The 20332-nt window shown below is 30.7% G+C and overlaps 1 pseudogene; it reads right to left on the reverse strand.

Annotated features, from left to right (window-relative positions):
• Positions 1-2279, reverse strand: part of LOC105749282 — a 140833-nt pseudogene extending 138554 nt beyond the window's left edge.
• Between the last annotated feature and the right edge of the window lie 18053 nt (positions 2280-20332).

The raw sequence follows: 20332 nt of genomic DNA on the forward strand, positions 1-20332 counted from the left end.
ATACAATTCACTTGCATGTCATGGCATCTTCTCCTTGATGTCATGGTCCTCTTGAAGAATGAAGGATAAACAAGAATAACAGTAATTAGAGAGTTAGTAACCAGCACATCAGTACCATTTAACCTATTAATATCAATTAGCCTTTAAAAAGGCATAATAATTTTACATATATAACAAGGACAAAAATACAGATTTTTTTCTTCATGTTTTAAGGGTGTAATTGATTTAAACCTCATAAATCTGAAGTGAGTCTCATAATTTAATTTAATTTCTACATAGCATTTTCTCACTAGGTTTATGTGCAGATAGGATACAACTTTAGGATAAATCCTTCCACTGAACTTTAACCTTGAAGGTCTTTCCTAAAGTTCACTCTAGGCATCAATGTTATATTGAATGAAAAAATCACCCAGAACTCTGTCTCCCAGATTTCTATGATTTGTTCTTCTTACCTTGCAAAAATCCTATGATTAGGGAATATACTCCACTCAAGGGACACTATGATCTAGGGAGATGCTGAGAAATTTCTGAAGCAATTCAGAGTAAAAACAAGGCTTTTTTACAATGTCTTAGCAGCCAATCAAAGAGCCTCCAATTCAACATATGATTAACCAATAAGAATCACTTCTAGAAGATCCACAATATTTCATTCTCTAAAAAACACTTCTCTTATGCCTAATCAAGATTTTCTGAGAGACAATTCATAACATCCATCATATGCAGACATCACTTGAGATTCTCTGGGAATGGTCAATAACCCCATGATCCATTTTTAAAAATTTTTTTTTACCAATTTATGTGTAACATGAAACTCAAGAGTAACGTCAACTTTCATTTCTCTAATTATTACTAAGAACATTTTAAGAATGTGGTTATAGATAGTTTTGTTTTATTTTTCTCTTTAGAAGTGCCTCTTAGTCTTTGCTTGTAGCAACTTTCTACAAATATTTTCCCCACTTAATGATTTCTCTCTCATTCTTGATGTCACTAAATTTGTTTATGTAGAAACTTTAATTACATGTAATCAAAATTATCCATTTTATATTCTACATTCATCTCTATCCCATTTTTAGTTATCAGTTGTTCCATTTTTCCATAGATTTTCTAATTTCTTTATGGTGAAATGCTGTATCTATTTGAAGCTAATTATGATATATGTTATGAGATACTTAAGAATTCCTAATTTCTGTCAAGCTGTTTATCAGTTTTCCCAATATTTGTTTTGGCCAAATGGTGAGTTCTTATCCCAAATATTAGGCTATCATGTGCATTTACATCATTATGTCTTTTTCATTGACCTATAACTCTAGTAGTATGAAAAAAAGATGATGATTCCTGCTTTCTAGTGATTTGATATTAGTAGACCCCATTACTTTCCACTTTTTCTATCCTTTCTTTTAATATTCTTGACTTATTTTTTCTGCAGATGAATTTTGTGATTTTTCTAGTTCTTTAAGGTGATTCTTGTTGTTTTATTGGAATGGCATTGAATAAACAAAATGTTAAATTTCCATGTTATTTTCACTATATTAGCTTAGCCCAGCAAGGACCAATTAATATTTATCCAATTATTCAAATTTGTTCTTTCTATATAAAAAAATGTTTCACATTTATAGTTATACACAGTAATATATTCTATAAGTGACTTGGTAGATTGATTTCCAAATATTGTTTTATTTCATTATATTTTAAGTTTTATTTTTTTGGTTATACATGTATGTTAATTTTTAAATGAATCATATTGTGAGAGAAAAATCAAAACAAAAGGGAAAAACCACGAAAGAAAAAAAAAACAAAAAGCAGAAGTGAACATAGCATGCAGTGATTTGTACTTAATCTCATAGTTTTTTTCTGGATGCAGATGACATTTTCTATTCAAAGTCTTTTGGGATTGCTTTGGATCACTGAACCAATGAGAAGAACTAAGTTTTTCATAGTTGATCATTGAACATTCTTGCTCTTATTGTGTACAATATATTGCTAGTTCTGCTTGTTTTGCTCAGTATCAGTTCACATAAATCTTTCCAGGCCTTCTAAAATCATCTTGTTAGTTATTTTTACAGAACAATAATATTCCATTAATTTATTAAACCATAACTTGTTAAGCTATTCCCCAAGTGATGGACATGTACTCGTTTTCCAATTCTTTGCTACCACAAAAGGACATAGTACAAAAACTTTTGCATGTCCCCCCCTCCTCTATATCTTCATGATTTCATCTAAATGCATGTAGAATTCATCATCATCATCATTGTCAACATCATTATCATTACCGTCATCATCTTAAACATGCTGTCACAGAACATGTATTATCATAAACATCTTACCCTTGAGAAACTTCAAATTAAATATTCTGGCAGTAATACATTTGGCAACAATCTGTCAAAAGAAATCATTAAGACTTAGAATTGGAAAGGACCTTATTTAACAGGTTAGCTGAAGTCTTTAAAGGAGGATATTAGCAATATTACCTCTCTTTTCACCTTACTTCCTGAGAAGGCAATAAATTTGATATAAATGATATAATTGCAATCATCCAAATATATAAACGTAACCTATGTTGAAAAAGAAAATGCAGATCAAGAAAGAATAATAAAGGAAATTTTAAGAAAAGTATACTTCAATATTCATTCAGAATTCACTAGGCTTTTTTCTTTATCTATCGATCTGACAAGCAAACTATTTAGTGTTCTCTGACTTTGTGTGTGTATGAATATATATATATGTAATTCAAAATGATACTATAACATATATATATATATATAATGTATATGTTTATAGTATCATTTTGAATTATCTAATTATATTGTGGGAGATATTTATCTATATCTAGTTTTTACCAAATTGTTTTCCAATTTCTCAGCAATTTTTATCAAATAATGATTTCTACTTTCAAAGTCTTGGATCTTTGGATGTATCAAACACTAGATTACTATTGTCATTTACCATTTTGCAGAGAGTCTAATCTGTTCCACTGACCTATCACTGTATTTCTTACCCATTACCAGATTGTTTTGTTGATAACTGTTTTGCAATATAGTTTGAGATATAGTTCTATTAAGCCACCTTCTTTCATTTTTTTCCCATTGGTTCCTTGAATATTTTTGACCTTCTATTCTTTCAGATGGATTTTGCAATTATTTTTTCTAGCTTTACATTTTTTTTTTTAGTAATTTGATTGGTATGATACTGGATAAGTAAATCGATATAGGTAGTATTATAATTTTTATATTGGTTCAGATACATTAATATTTTTCCATTTGTTTGGACCTGACTTTATTTGTATGAAAAGTGTTTTGTAATTGTGATAATATAGCACCTAGATTTTCCTCGATGGGTAGATTCCAAAGTATTTTATATTTTCTTCAGTTATTTCAAATGGAATTTTTCTTTCTATATCTTCCTGCTAGATTTTGTTGGTATTGTAGAGAAATGCTAATGATTTGTATTTTTAGTTGATTTTCTATTTTTTCTAAGATATCACCATAATATCATGTGTAAATTATAGATTTGTTTCCTCATTGCCTTTTCTAATACCTGAAATTTATTTTTCTTCTTTTATTGCTATAGCTAGAACAATTTCTAGAATGATACTGAACAATAGTGGTGATAATGGACAAACTTACTTCTACCTTCATCTTATTAGAAAGGCATGTAGCTTATCTTATAATAATCCTTGCTTATGGTTTTATATAGATACTAGTTATCATTTTAAGGAAAGTTCCATTTTTTTCTATGCCTTCTAGTGTTTTTAATAAGAATGAGTGCTATATTTTATCACATGCTTTTTGTGTTTATTGAGATAATCAAATAATTTTTGTTTTTTAAATTTTATTAATATAATCAATTATGCTTATGGTTTGTTAATATTGAACCAGTCTGGATTTCTATTATAAACACTTCTTGGTCATAATGTATAGTGTTTGTAATATGTTGCAATCTCCTTACTCTTATCTTACTTATTTTTTTGTATCAGTATTCATTAGAAAAAAAATGATCTGTAGTTTTTTTCTCTCTATTTTTTATTTTGCTGCTCTTTCTGATTTAGAAGTAAGCATTATATTTTGTCATAAAGGGATTGTGATCGAACTCTTTTTTGTCTATTTTGCCAAATAGTTTATGTAGTATTTCAAATAATTGTTTTTTTAATGTTTGATAGAATTCACTAGGGAATCAATATGATTCTGGTATTTTTTTATTTGGGAGTTCCATCATGTTCTGTTTAATTTCTTTTTTGTAAGAAAAAGTTATTTTCTATTTGCTCTTTTAAAAATCTAGTCAATTTATATTTTTGTAAATGTTTTGTCATACATTTAGATTATCAGATTTATTAGCATATAATGGCAGAAAATAACTCCTGATAATTGTTTCAATTTCTTCTTCATTGGTGGTGAATTTAGCCTTTTCATTTTTGATAATTTTAATTTGATTTTTTTCTTTCATTTTAAAATCAGATTAATCAATTTTTATATATTTTATTTTTTCATAAAATTGGCTCCTAGTTTTATTTATTATTTTTCTTTTTACTTTCATTTTTATTAATCACTTTTTTGAGTATCAAAATTTCCCATTTGGTGTTTAATTTGTAGATTTTCTTTTTCCTTTTTATTGTTTTGTTTTTAGTTGGATGCCTAATTCATTGTTGGGGTAGAGTTTAAAGATAAAAATTTAAAGTTAAAGATAAAAAATTTCCCTGAAATGTTCCATTAGCTGCATCCCATAAATTTTGCTATGTTGTCTGATTGTTGTCATTCTCTTTAATAAAATTATTGATTATTTCTATGATTTATTCTCTGACTCACTCATTCTTTTTGTTTTGTTTTTGTTTTTTTTTAATTAAAGGTTTTTATTTTCAAAATATATACACCAATAATTTTCAGTATTCATCCCTACAAAACACTGTGTTCTAATTTTTCCCTCTCTTCTCCTTACTCCCTACCCCAGTTGGCAAGTGATCCAATATAGGTTTAACATGTGCAATTTCTCTCTATATATATTTCCACAAATATCATGCTACACAAGAAAAATGAGATCAAAAAGGGAAAAAAAGAGAAAGAACACAAAATACAAGCAAACAACAACAAAAAGAGTGAAAATACCATTTTGTGGTCCACATTCAGTTTCCACTCTCCTCTCTGGTGCAGATGGCTTTCTTCATCACAAAACCATTGGAACTAGTCTGAATCACCTCTTTGTTGACATGAATTATGTCCATCAGAATTGATCATTGCATAATCTTGCTGTTGTCTTATATAATGATCAGGTTCCCCTCACCTCAATTAGTATCAGTTCATATAAATCTCTCCAGGCCTCTCTGAAATCATCCTGTTGATCATTTCTTATAGGATAATAATATTCCATAACATTCATATACCATAACTTGTTTAGCCATTCTCCAACTGATGGGCATCCACTAAGTTTCCAGTTTTTTGCCACTACAAAAAGGATTGACAAAAACATTTTTGTACATGTGGGTTTCCTTCCTTCTCTTTAGGATACAAGCCCAGTACAATTACTTCTGGATCAAAGGGAATGAACAATTTGATAGCTCAACTTGTGCATAGTTCTAAATTGCTCTCCAGACTGGTTGGATGAGTGCACAATTCCACCAATAATGTATTAGTGTCCCAGTTTTCCCACAACCTCTCCTACATTCATCATTACTTTTTCCTGTCATTTTAGCCAATCTGAGAGACATATAGTGGTCACTCAAGAGTTGTCTTAATTTGCATCTCTATGATCAATAGTTATTTAGAACATTTTTCATATAACTAAAAATGATTTTGATTTCTTCACCTGAGAATTGTCTGTTCATATCCTTTGACCATTTATCAGTTGGAGAATGGGCTGAATTTTCATAAATTTGAATCAATTCTCTCTATATTTTTTTAAAATGAGACCTTTATAAGAACTCTTGAATGTAAAAATTTTTCCCAGTTTATTGCTTCCCTTCTAATCTTGTCTGCATTGATTTTCTTTATATAAAAACTTTTTAATTTAATAAAATAAAAATTATCCATTTTGCATTCAATAATGTACTCAAATTCTTTTTTGGCCACAAATTCCTTCCTTCTTCACAGATCTGAGAGATAAACTTTCTTTGTTCTAACTTGCTTATAATATTACCCTTTATATCTAAATCATGAACCCATTTCGACCTTTTATTGGTATAGGATGTTAGGTGTGGGTCAATGCTTAGCTTCTATTGTGTTAATTTCTAATTTTCCCAGAAGGTTTTGTCAAATGGTGATTTCTTATCCCAAAAGTTGGGATCTTTGGATTTATCAAACACTAGATTATTATATTCATTGGCTATTTTGTCCTGTGAACTAACCTTTTCCAATGATCAACTACTCTATTTCTTTGTCAGTACTAAATGGTTTTAATGACTGCTGCTTTATAACAGTTTTAGGTCTGGCACAGTTAGGCCACCTTCATTTGCATTTTTTTCATTAATTCCCTTGAAATTCTTGACCTTTTGTTCTTCTAGATGAGTTTTGTTATTTTTTTCTAGCTCTATAAAATTATTTCTTGGGAGTTTGATTGGAATGGCATTAAAAAGTAGATTAACTTAGGTAGTTTTATCATTTTTATTATATTAGTTCAGCTTACCCATAAGCACCTTATATTTTTCTAATTGATTCGATCTGACTTTGTGTGGAAAGTATTTTTAATTGTGTTCATAAAGTTCTTGACTTTGCATTGGCAAATTGATTCCCAAATATTTTATGTTATCTACAGTTATTTTAAATGGAATTTCCCTTTATATCTCTTGCTGCTGGACTTTGTTGGTTATATATAAAAATGCTGATGATTTGTGTGGATTTATTTTGTGTCCTGTAACTTTTTTAAAGTTGTGAATTATTCCTTTTAGTTTTTAGTTGATTCTCTAAAAATTGCATCATATTATCTGCAAAGAGTGATAATTTAGTTTCCTCCTTACTTACTCTAATTCCTTTAATCTCTTTTTCTTCTCTTATTACCAAAACTAACATTTTAAATACAATATTAAATAGTAATGATGATAGCAAGCAATCTTGTTTCACTCCTGATTTTATTAATAATGGTTCTAGCTTGTCCCCAAACTTGCTTTGGTTTTAAATAGATGCTATTGATCATTTTAAGAAAAAGTCCATTTATTCCTATACTCTCTAGTTCTTTTAATAAGAATGGGTATTGGATTTTGCCAAATGCTTTTTTCTGTACCTATTTAGATAATCCTATGATTTTTATTAGTTTGGTTATTGAAATAGTCAATTATGGAAATGGTTTTCCTAACATCGAAACAGCCCTGCATTCCTGGTATTAGTCCTACTTGGGCATGATTTTTTATTTTAGGAAGTATTCATTCTTTAGGATTAAATGTTTTAGTTCCAAATTAATTTTATTATGTTCCCCCAGATCTTTATTTAATTTTTTTTGTATTATGGTCTAAAACATATTTAATATTTCTGCTTTATCAACATTTGGCTGTTTCATTTTTATGTTCTATGCCTGGCCAATTTTGGTGAAGGTGCTATGTATAGCAGGATAGACCCCTTTCTATTCCCATTCAGTTTTCTCCAGAGGTCTATCATATAAATAGTCTCATTTTTTCTTTTATTTTGTCTGAGATCAGGATTGCTGCTGTCTTTTCTAAGTCATTTTTCAATTATGTCTGATTCTTTAGGTTTTCTTGGCAAATATATTGAAGTAGTTTCCCACTTTCTTCTCTACTTTATTTTACAGATGAAGAACCGAGTCAGAATTAAGTGACTTCCTCAGGGTCACACAACTATTAAGTGTCCAAGGTTGTTTTTTAACTCAGAAATATCAATCTCTTGGATTCATGCCTTGCATTCTATCCACTATTTTTTATTGTTCCCCTGTTGTTTTTTGTTTGTTTTTATGTTGTTTTTGGTTTTGTTGAGTTTTGTTGTTGTGGTTGTGGTTTTGTCCTCCATTGGAGCGTAAATAATATTTCTCCAGCTCTTCAGCTTTAGTCTGTGTGTGTGTGTACTTGTCTTTGTTTCAATTGTGATTCTTGTAAACAACATATTAGCAATTGTTATGCTTCTTTTGCCAAGCTGTTGATTTTCTATCATTGCTCTCATTTTTTTTTCCAGTCAAAGTTGGGAGAAATTTGATCTCTTAGCTTCTCATAATCCTTTTTGGCTTGAAAGTCTCTACCTCAGAAGAAGAGCCAAAATGAAAGAGAAGAGACATACTCAATTGAGCTCTCTCAAATTCCCCTCTGAACATTTCCAAAATAGATAGAATTCTGGAGTGGCAGCATCAACAAATGATTGGTTGGTGATGATATAATTTTCCAGCCAAAAGCAACTTAGAAAATTGATAATAGAGGTCAATGTCCCTAGGGTGGTGGTAGGACCAAGGAGCACAACAAAGGTACCACAAGCCAAGTTTTGGGAGCAGCTGCATTGGAAGTAAAAGAAACTTTCAGAATGCTTAGCCTATGAAAGATGGGGATTTGAATAACTGGTTGGAAAAAGATTGCAGAATATTTTTTACTGGTTCTGAATTCAGGACTTTGTTGTATTCCCCTATTCAGGTCCGGATCCTAGTTTGTAGTCCAAAAGGAGTAATACCACTTGAAGCCACAGAAAAACAGAGACCAGGACCTAATTCCAGGGTAGAGATCAGTTTTTGTGGTCACTCAAAGGAGAATAGGGAGTCTGGTCTCAATTCCAAGACAAAGAGCTTTACTAAGTACCTATTTATTGTGCCATTTTTGTTCCCCTTCTGTCAGAAGGAACTTTTGAACCAGTAAGAATTATAGAAATTTAGAGGCCAGATCTCTCCTATATTCTAGGTGGAGTTAGAAACAATCTGAGATAAAAAAGAGGCTTCTATCAATCCTAAACTAAGGGTCAATATCCTGGCTAAAAGTGCATTGATTCATCCTAGCTGATGATATCACTTTTATAATCTAACAAAAAGCCAGTGTCCAAAGATGGAAACATCTTATCATCAGCTCATTGAAGGGCAAGTTCATGAAAACTAGCAGATTAACTTATTTGGAATATATTGTATCTTGAAATGATTTCATTGGCTGAGCAACATTCCTGGTGTATTAGAACTGTAGCCCAATAGCCTCTGTCCCCAAACTACAATTATAACATCATGGAATTAGAAAATGTGTTAAAGGAAATTCATTCTAATAGATCCATAATCAATAAGCTCTTCGCTAATATTCTTGAAGAAATAGCTCCCCATTTACTTTTGGAAGACATTTTTTTTTGAGGGGGCAGGAAAAAATCATGTACATGTGTGAGTCAATCACACAGGAAGAAAATAATTTACAAGTAGAACAGCTAAGGGAGAAGTCAGGAAATACTTATGTATATAATAATTCTTACTGAGTTTTTAAGATAGATATTCTTAGTGATAAAAGTAAGATTCAAGTACATTTCAGGCATGTCAACTTTGTATGCAAAGGCAAAGAGATGGGAAATGGACTGCTTCATCAAGGGCTACCAAATAAACCAATTGGGCTAAAACATAATGTGTGTTAAAATGAGAGGTAAGGACTAATGCAGAAAAGTTGATATGGAACTGGATTACAAAAAAAGAACAAAACAATAACAATAAGAAAAAGCAAAGTGAAAAATTAAAAAGAGGTTGAATTTACATTTTATCTTATAGATAATTTGGATTCATTTAACCTTTTTAAATAAAAAATATGACATGAAATATGAATTTTGCATATTGGGTAAAAATGATCTGGAATGAGAAAAAAATGATGCAGGAAGAACCGTTAGGAAACTAATTTCAATAGGACAAACAAGAAAGGGTGGAACCCTGAGAGTGAATTCTGAAAGTTAGGAGGAGGGTAAAGAAATATGAAATTATGCCCAAAGAGCAGGAAAAGAACAAAAAAGAGGAGGGGAAAAAGAAAAAAAATAGATATAGTGGTATTCTTCAATTTCTGCTCAGACTGTGTGTCTCCAGAGGACAGCTACTACAACTCTTGGATAGTACTAACAAGGACTAAAAAACATGTGAGATGAATAAGGATTTGTCATTTCCTATGACAGGACAAGCTATTGTACTGTACTAGAATTCCCCCTGGTCTTAAAGTTAGGAGTGGGATTGAATTAGATTTCTTTTAATTACCAGCTATATTTTCACAGGCAAATGTTTGGATTTTCCCGATCCTTGCTAACCTTTTTCATGAAATATGAATGAAATATAAATAAGGACAATAATTGCTAGCACCTACCTCATTCAGTGAAGTCTAAGTTTTTAACATGTAGGGACAGCAAAATGTTACTCAACTTCTGTTTCAAATATTTAGTAGTTGTGTGACCCAGGATTATTCCATTATGATCTCTAAGTCTCCAATTCCTTATTTGTCAAACAGGCACAAATTCTCTCCTATTTAATGACCAAAATCATGGTAAAGATTAAATGAGGGAACATTTGGAAACACTTTGCAAAACTTAATGTGCTCCAGATGAAAAAAAAAAAACAACTGACAAATAGCATTTAGTATATCCATATAGCATAATAGTGTATAACATCATTTTACATATATGTACATATTTGTGTCTAATGGTAACCATCTCTAGAGCAGAAGATAGAGAGGAAGGAAAAAAAAAGTTACATGATAACTTTATTGCGTATTTAAAAGGAAAAGAAGTTGTAGATAAAAGATTTGCATTTTTATGAACAAATATCGTTTTTTCCTAAATTTTTTTTTATGGAAATCTTGGTTTATTTAAGTTCAGAATAAAAATTGACAAGTTTTTTTTTAAAGTTAATGGATACATTTTATTTTTACATTAAAAACCACATAATTTATTCATATTTCTGTCTTCTGTGCAGTGGATTTTCTATTTCATTAATTGTGACTGTGATTGTGGAGGTTTGGGTGTAATAGTGATGATGATGATGATATGTGTATATATATATTCATTATAGTAATGTGATGAAGAATTGTTATATCGTTCAGATTGGTGATGAGTATGGACTAATTAGTTCCTTAACATTTTTTTCCATTTTTAAAAATTTATTGATTTTTAATATACATTGTTTTATGAATCATGTTGGGAGAGAAAAATCAGAGCAAAAGGGGAAAAAAAAACATAGGAGAAATAACAAAACAGAAAAAAGAAGTGAAAATAGCATGTGTTAATTTACATTCAGTCACCATAGTTCTTCTGGATGCAGATAGCATTTTTTGTCCAAAGTCTATTGGATTGCTTTGGATCACTGAATCCCTGGAAAGAACCAAGTTTCATTACTGATCATCTTACATTCTTGCTATTATTATGTATAATGTATTCCTGGTTCTGCTTGTTTTCCTCAGGATCAGTTCATGTAAATTTTCCAGGTCTTTATAAAATCATCTTGTTCATCATTTCTCATAGAACAATAATATTTTGTTATCTTCATATACAACAACTTGTTTAGCCATTCCCCAAGTGATGGACATCTAATTCATTTTCCAGTTTTTGCTACTACAAAAAAAGAACTACTACTAACATTTTTGTATATGTAGGCTCTTTTCCCTTCTTTATGATTTCCTTGGGATACAGAATGACACTGTATCTAGTAATGACACTGCTGGGTCAAAGGATGTGCAAAATTTCATAGGCCTTTGGGCATAGTTCCACATTATTCTCCAGAATATTTGAATTACTTCACAACTCCACCAGCAATGTATTAGTGTCGCAGTTTTCCCATATTCCTTGCAACATTTATCATTCTTTTTTGGTCATCTTGGCCAAATCTGAGAGATATGAGGTGGCACCTCAGAGTTGTTTTACTTTGCATTTCTCTAATCAATAGTGATTTATAGCATTTTTTTTCATATAACTACAGATGAATTTAAAGTGTCTTAACTTTCAATTTTATATGCTGATATGTTTGAATCAGAGTATCTAGGTAATGTTATTAATTTAAACCCCCAGTCCTAAAAAAGCTGTAGGCAGAGTCTGCTGAGTTAATGTTCGTCAGACAAATTTCAAGACCCTAGCTTAAAAACAGTAGAGTCTGACACTGTATTCATGGGCCTCTCCAGTTATCTTGATCTTGTTGGTAGATCCAGATGATTCTGAAGGAGAATGTGAGGTTGGTGACTTGGTGACTTTGTATTCACTCTCACTTAAATTCAACCTACTTACATGTCATGACATTGCCTACTTCATGCCATGATTCTGTTTGAGAACAAAGGACAAGCAACAACAGCTTCTAGAAATATTCACCTATCTGCTTTCCACTTATATAAATTATTTATTTCCTTTAAGCCCCAAATTAATTCAAATCTCTTAAATGTCATTTATTTGACAATCCTAACCATTGTTAAATGCAGTTATACAAGCAAGGTAAGGCTCCAATAAACAGTAGTCAAAAAACCTAAAGATTTTCCCTATTTTCTGAACACTTTAAAAAAATTAAACACATAATACAAATTATATAATGTACATTGATTGTTTCATGTGTCTTCATCTAGTCTCCTTAACTAGGTTCTTAAGGGACATTGGATCTTTAATGGTTTCAATATTTGCCAAGCTAAATTAGTTCCTAAAGGCCTACAATAGTATGTACGAGTGTGCACATGTATATTATGTATTTGTGTGTTCAGCATTTATGTGTGCACACATGAATTTCTAATTGTTTTCTCCATCAAGAACAATGAAACTTCTACACTTGAACCCTGACATCATTGTCCAATAAATGTTTAAAAAGAAGGTAAAAATAAACATGTGTACAATAAATAAAGAAAAAAAGTAGTTGGATTGGACCAAGTGCATATTGAGTACATCTCTGCTCTAGTCAACACTGTTAGGACTATGTTAAAAAACCAGAATTTACCTTATTGATACATAAAAACATGAATGAGGAAACATGAATAATTCTGACATATACCTACACTCCTGCCTATACAGATCTTTAAAATAGTCATCTATATGTGACTGGGATGACAAAATGTTGTCTCAACTGAAATGACTGAACAGTAACAACCATAATACCCGAGTCTAGGGAAGACAATGATAATATCAGTAAGAAACACACAAATAGTCACAAGTGGTATTCAATAATCAGGCACATATATATCATTTCACAGATGCTGTAGAAAGATGTAGAGAATATAAGATTCCAAATTATTTGTGATTTGTTCATTATTAGGAAAAAATGAATTGGTTGAACAAAAATTTTGCTTTACAATATATTTTATTATGGGTCTTCTCCCATCTATGTTGTTGAAAATTATTTAAAGATTAAAATGCAGAAATAGCCTTGTTTAGTGAGCCTTTAATTATAACTATTAGACAAAACACAAAATATTTATTATATGCATGTTTGCCAAGATTGTTCACCACTGTAATAAAATAAATTTAATATAGAGTGCAAACTGAAGAGAAAATACCTAAGTATTTTGTTCTTCAATTTCTCTTGGAGAATTGCATTGTTTGCATTCCATACTTGACCTCTGTACACATTCATAGGAGTTTGGCCTGGCCATTCAATTAGCAAAGACCAAGAAGATGCTGAATATCTATTACTCTCATTTCAACATGCATACCATAACATATAAATCTTGTACAATAGCATACAAATAAAGGATAAATGGTGCAGGTGAACAGTAGCTTAGACAGAGAGGTTGAGAGTGAAAATCTTTAGAAAATGACAAAGTTCCTTTGCTGATTCTAAGCTTCCCATGAAAATACCCATATGTTTAGTAGCAACATTCTGCTGTTGTCCTTATATGTCAATAAGATCTGAAAGACTATAATCTGGGAAAATTTAAAAGTGAATATAATCCAAAGGCTAATGAAAAATATGGTGGGTAGGAGAAAGCTGTAACATATATGACAGGAAGAGAAAATAGATTTCTAGACAATGTATGGAAAGTAGTAAGTTCTCATTTACTTGACATATTTTGTGAATGTAAGGGATGTAAAAATAAAGGAGAACAGAACAGTCAGTATTCTGCTGAAACTTTTACAATTTTAAGTCTAAGGAAGCATTTTTGGAAAAGATCCTTTTGGTGAACTAATGGAAAAACAAGGGCAAAAGTTCTTTTGGAATTCTTTGGGAAATTCTCTAGGAATTCTCTGGGAAACCTTTATAACTTAAGAATTTATGGCAAGTGTTATTTCTTTTCATTCTATTGAGAACAAGGATGAAGAATTGAATAAAGAAAGTTCAATACATTTTTATTATAGTAACCCCAAATGTTGGTGCATACTCATAATCCTATCTACAAGGGAGGCTAAATCTGACGGACCCATTAAATTCAGAAATTTTGATCTTCAGTGGATTATGCTTCTTAGATTTCTTGCATTAAGTTCTTCATTAAGATTCATTAAGCCCTCTAGGAACTAAAAACAACTATATTGCTTATAAAGGGGCAAAAATCCAGGTCAGAAACAGAGGAGATCAAAGCTCAACTGATGATCAATAATAGGAGGAGGACTCTGAATAGCCTCTGTATTTTGAGCCTGGAGGAGACAGTGAAACTTGTTATGTTGTCATCATCTTCTTTCTCCTCCTTCTCTTCCTCTTCTTCATCACTCCACTTATTTCATTTACTTAGTTTCCTCTTATTTGTTCCACTTTTTTTTTGGGGGGTGGGAGGGATTTCCCACATACATGACCTTTTTCCTCTTTTTCTCTCCTCTCTGTTGTTCCTCTCCTCTTCTCTCTTCTACTCCTTCACTTGGAGTAAGTTTTCTAATGGAAAGCATTACAATTCTATAAAAATTCATTGTGTTTTTCAGAGTTCTAACTGGCTTCCATACCAGTAAAATAGATGTGTAGATTATACTCTTAAAGACAATTTTCATTAAGCTTGATTGTATAAAACAGATGGAGAGACAACATATTTCATTTCTGTTGCATTTGTGAAGAAAATAGTAGAAAATTATTGCAAGATGAATTCTGTAATTAAAAAACAATTTGGATTGATTTAACAGTTGACTTAACATTTTTAGTCTTTCTTTACAGAATGAGAGGGCAGAACTTCTATTAATTTTTTAAAAAATTATAACCAAGGCACTTAGAATTTTTTTAGTGTTCTGCTCTTCTTAGTCATTCAATCTTATGACTAAACTATAGTTTTTGCCACTCTAAAGATTTACTTTTGAAAAAATTTTTGGATAGCAAAAAGTCATCTACTTTTTTTTTATTTTTAATATTTTTGAAAAACAGGCAAAGATTCATGATTGCAAAACCTTATTTTTCAAATTTTCCCTCCTCTCTTCCACCCATCTCCTCTCCTGGACAGCAAATAATCCAATATAGGTTAAACATGTTCAGTTCTGCTATAAAAATTTCCACATTTATCATGCTGCACAAGAAAAATCAAATCAAAAGGGGGGAAAATGGGAAAGGAGAAAAAAGCAAGAAATAACAAAAAAGATGAAAATACTATGTTTTCACATTCAATCCCTACAATCTTCTTTCTGGTTGCAGATGATTCTCTCTGTCACAAATCTATTAGAATTGATCTGAATCACATTGTTGACAAGAGTCAAGTCCATTAGAGTTGAGCATCACATAATTTTGTTGCCATGTGCCATGATCCCCTGCTTCTGTTCATTCACTTAGCCTCAGTTCTTGTAAGTCTCTCCAAACATTCCTGAAATCAATCTTCTGATCATTTCTTATAGAACAATAATATTCCATTACATTCATAGACTATACTTATTCAGATTTTTCCAAACTGATGGACATACACTCACTTTCCAGTTCTTTGCCACCACAAAAAAGGGCTGCTACAAACACTTTGCACATGTAGGTCCTTTCCCCTTTTTTTATGATCTCTTCATGATACAAACCCAGTGGGAACACTGCTGAATTAAAGGGTATGCACAATTTAGCCCTTTGGGCATAGTTCCAAATTGTTCTCTGGAATGGTTGGATCAGCTCATAATTCCACCAATAATGTATGTGTCCTAGTTTTCCCACATCTCCTCCAACATTTATTATTATCTTTTCTTGTTTTCTTAGTCAATATGAAAAAATGTGCAGTGGTACCTCAGAGTTGTCTTAATTTGCATTTTCTCTAATCAATAATGATTTAAAATATTTTGTCATATGACTATGCTTTAATCTTTTCATCTGAAAATTGTTCATATCCTTTGACGATTTATCAGTTGGAGAATGGTTTGTCTTCTTATAAATTTGAGTCAATTTTCTATATAATTTAGAAATGAGGCCTTATGAGTGTCCTTGTCTATAAATACTTTTTCACAGTTGTCTGCTTTTAATTTTGACTGCATTGATTTTGTTAGTACAAACCCTTTTTTAATTTACTATAACCAAAATTTACCATTTTGCATTTCATGATGTTCTCTAGTTATTCTTTGGTCATAAATTCCTTCTTTCTTGACAGATCTGAGAAATAGACTATAGGCTTTGTTCTACTAATTTGCTTATTACTCTAAGCATCTTTATTTTTCAATCATGAACCCATTTTCACCTTATCTTGATGTAGAGTGTTAGGTATTGGTCAATGGCTAATTTCTGCCATAGTATTTTCTTTTTTTTTAATAACTTTTTATTGACAGAACCCATGCCAGGGTAATTTTTTACAATATTATATCTTGTACTCACTTCCGTTCTGATTTTTCCCCTCCCTCCCTCCACCCCTCCCCCAGATGGCAAGCAGTCCTATACATGTTAAATAGGTTACAGTATACCCTAGATATAATATATGTGTGCAGAACCAAACAGTTCTCTTGTTGCACAGGGAGAATTGGATTCAGAAGGTAGAAATAACCCGGGAAGAAAAACAAAAATGCAAGCAGTTTACATTCATTTCCCAGTGTTCTTTCTTTGGGTGTAACTGCTTCTGTCCATCCTTGATCAATTGAAACTGAGTTAGATCTCTTTGTCGAAGAAATCCACTTTCATCAGAATACATCCTCATACAGTATCACTGTTGAGGTATATAATGATCTCCTGGTTCTGCTCATTTCACTTAGCATCAGTTCATTGCCATACTATTTTCTAATTTTCTTAGTAATTTTTTGTCAAATAGTGAGTTCTTATCTCAGAAACTGGGGTCTTTGTGTTTACCAAACAAAACATTACTATAAACCTTGACTATTTTATCTTGTGAACCTAGCCCATTCCATTGATCCATTACTCTGTTTCTTAGCCAATAGCAAATGATTTGATGACTGCTATTTTATAATATAGTTTTAGGTCTGGTATAGCTTAGGTCACTTTCATTTGCATTTTTTTCATTAATTCCCTTGAAATTCTTGGTCTTTTTTCCTTCCAAATGAATTTTGTTATATTTTTCAAGTTCTATAAAGTAATTTCTTGGCAGTTTGAGTGATATGGCACTGAATAAGTAGATTAATATAGGTAGATTTGCTATTTTATTATATTAGCTCAAACCACCTACTTTTAAATACTTTTTCAAAAAAACTGAAAAATTCCCATAAATTTTATTTTTTTGCATAGCATAGATTACAGTGAAAAATTTCTGAAAATACTCCTATACCTCTATATCTAATACCTATTTTAATAATGTCTTTTATAAAGTATATGATGTAATGCTAATAATAGAATAGATAAATTATAGAGGAAAATTTTCCACTGGGAATCTCCTTTTATCAATGACTTCATATTATCAATCCACAAATTCAAACAAAAGTATATAAGAATTTCTTTAAACTTCTATATAGATTTATCCTTATAATTTGGGGAAAGGGAAATATTTAGAAATAGGTAACTTAATAGGACTAGACATTTCTTAACCATTTTGTTTCTCATTGTTGCCTTGTAATCTAATGGAATGACCTTCCATCAAAGTCAAAAGTAAGTCCTATCCCTACAATTTGTATGGAGGAGGAACTAATAGGATATAACATAAAGCAACTGAGAACTCTCCTATATACCACCTTCTTCTGGAGTAATGACTTTAATAACAAGCTCAAAGTAAGACCAAAATAAACTAGAGAGAAGATTCCTTCAGTGCAAGTTAGAAAATCATATGTGAATTGGAAAATAATGTCCTTAAAGTAGTTTTATAAAACTTGCCTAAACATAAGATCAGTGAATGTAATGATGCAGCAGTTTTGCTTTCTTACAAACTTAGAACAAACTTTCCAAACAAAAAATAGAAAGAAATACAATATTGCAAAGCCATGCAAAAAAAAAAAAGAAAAAGAAAAGAAAAGAAAAAACTCCAAATGCAAAAACTCAAACTACAGGCTCACTACCCTGATTTGTGTTGATCTGGTATTTGAGACCCTATTATAAAGTAGATTTCCATGGTATCTATCAGATTGATGTGCAGGGATTCAAATTGTTCATGTCTCAGTATGGTTATTTTGGGCATACATATACCATAGTCAGTTATACTCAGGCCAGAGTATTTGAGGTGCATGCATAATTTCATAGCCCTGTTTGAGGTTCACTTCTTAGCACTGGATCAGCAACTGTATGACATACTGACTCATTTCTGTTCATTTCCATCAACTGTACATACCTGCCAACTAATGCATTTTCTTACTTCCATTTAAAGTTGTGAAGTTCGTTTCACTTCCCTTGTTAAAAAAAAAAAGGAGGAGGGGAAGGAGGATATAAAATAAAGATTTGGAAAAACTGTGGTGAATTCAGTATAGCTTCTTTAATTTAGGAGAAGAAAATCTTTTTCCTCAATTTAAAAAAAAGTGTTTTTTGTTTGAATCATATGGATATTTACTAATCTTTAGTTCATGAAACCAGTTTGTTTGTTTTTTCATATTCCTGTTCCAGATCTTTTGTAGTTATTGCTAAATCTTTTGCATTCTACTTGGCCTTCTTTATACTAAACTATAATCCTTCTTACCTTTTTCTATTTTCATCCATTTCTTATTTTCCTACATTCTTCTCTTCCATACATTTTAAGCATCCTGTCACAAATTCATTCATTGATTACGTCCAGATTCCTTAAAAAAAATTTTTAAGAACAAGTATAATTTCTAATTTTTAGTAGCTCATTTACATTTATGAATAGGAAGGACTCAAACATTTTTGTCCAAGTAGATCAATCAAATCCCTTGAGGCATAGCAGAGCTTTTTAATTTTCTTGACTCATAAAGTTTGTAAGAGTCAGAGGCAGAATTTGATGGTAAATTTTCCTGATTCCAAGCCCAAGACTATCCACTGTACTTCATTGTCAATATAGGATAATTATATAAGGTTTTAAATTCTCATGTGATAAGGTCTTTAATGTATGTGTAATAAAGATACAACTTGATGGATCTGAAAACTTTCCTCACCTCCCCAGTCTGTTTAAATTCTATAATTTCTCAATAGGACAAAGAGTGGGAAACTATTTTACTCCAAGGACTTTCCTTTAGATATTAATTGTATCAAATGGCAATCTATACTACATATACTATATATTAAAAATAGAACATTGCATATTTCTCATGACTAATGTCTATCAATCAAATAGGTAAAGTTTATTTCTATTATCAGTTTAATTGTACATTTCTGTGATTTCTTCTTGGAAGAAATTATTTATATTTCAATAGGATTTTAAAAACTATCTGAAATTACATGAAAGATGCTACCATAAAAATAACTTTTTTTCAAAAATATATTTAGTATTGACATTTAGCAGGACTAAAATGGGGAAATATAATAAGTTCATATAAAATGATCCACAAGTCTCATGGTGGATACAATATGCAAAGGTTTTTTTTTCTTAATTAAAGAACTGATTTTCTATTAATACTGAAGTTTTCCATTTATATCAATTTTCTAATGAGACTATGTTAACTGCAACAAGTTAAAAAATACCACAACTCTTCTCTAGAGATTGGCCATTCATTCACACTGGAAAAGAAAAGTAGATGAAAAATCTTATCACCCAAATTAAGACATTCAGTTAAATAGTTATACCGTTAATTGTTCAGCTATAATAGACAACTTGAATTGTTTCTACACATGTTCAGCAAGCAAGGTTAAGAAAATACTTTATTAGTACTTTTGGAGTACTTTCTGTACTTTTACCATATAAAAGCCCACCTTTTAAAACCAATTATCTTCCAGGAATTATACATGGCTAAATAAAATACTAAGATCTAAAAGAAGCAAAATTTCAGGTTTCCTAAATGACAATAAAAATTTACATGATAGATATCAATAATGTGGAGTATATTGTCAATGATAAAACTTGTAAATGACATCATTGTTAAATATTACATATACAAAAATACATATACATATAGAAAATATTTATATATACACATATGTACATAAATGTGCATTTATATACATATGTACATAACCATATTATGGGAAACAATTATCCCAACAATAGCAATAAGAATTAACATTTATACTATACTTTAAAATTTCTAATAATTTAATATAG

The sequence above is a fragment of the Sarcophilus harrisii genome, chromosome 1 (genome assembly GCF_902635505.1).
Source record: "Sarcophilus harrisii chromosome 1, mSarHar1.11, whole genome shotgun sequence".
In the NCBI taxonomy this organism is placed as follows: domain Eukaryota; kingdom Metazoa; phylum Chordata; class Mammalia; order Dasyuromorphia; family Dasyuridae; genus Sarcophilus; species Sarcophilus harrisii.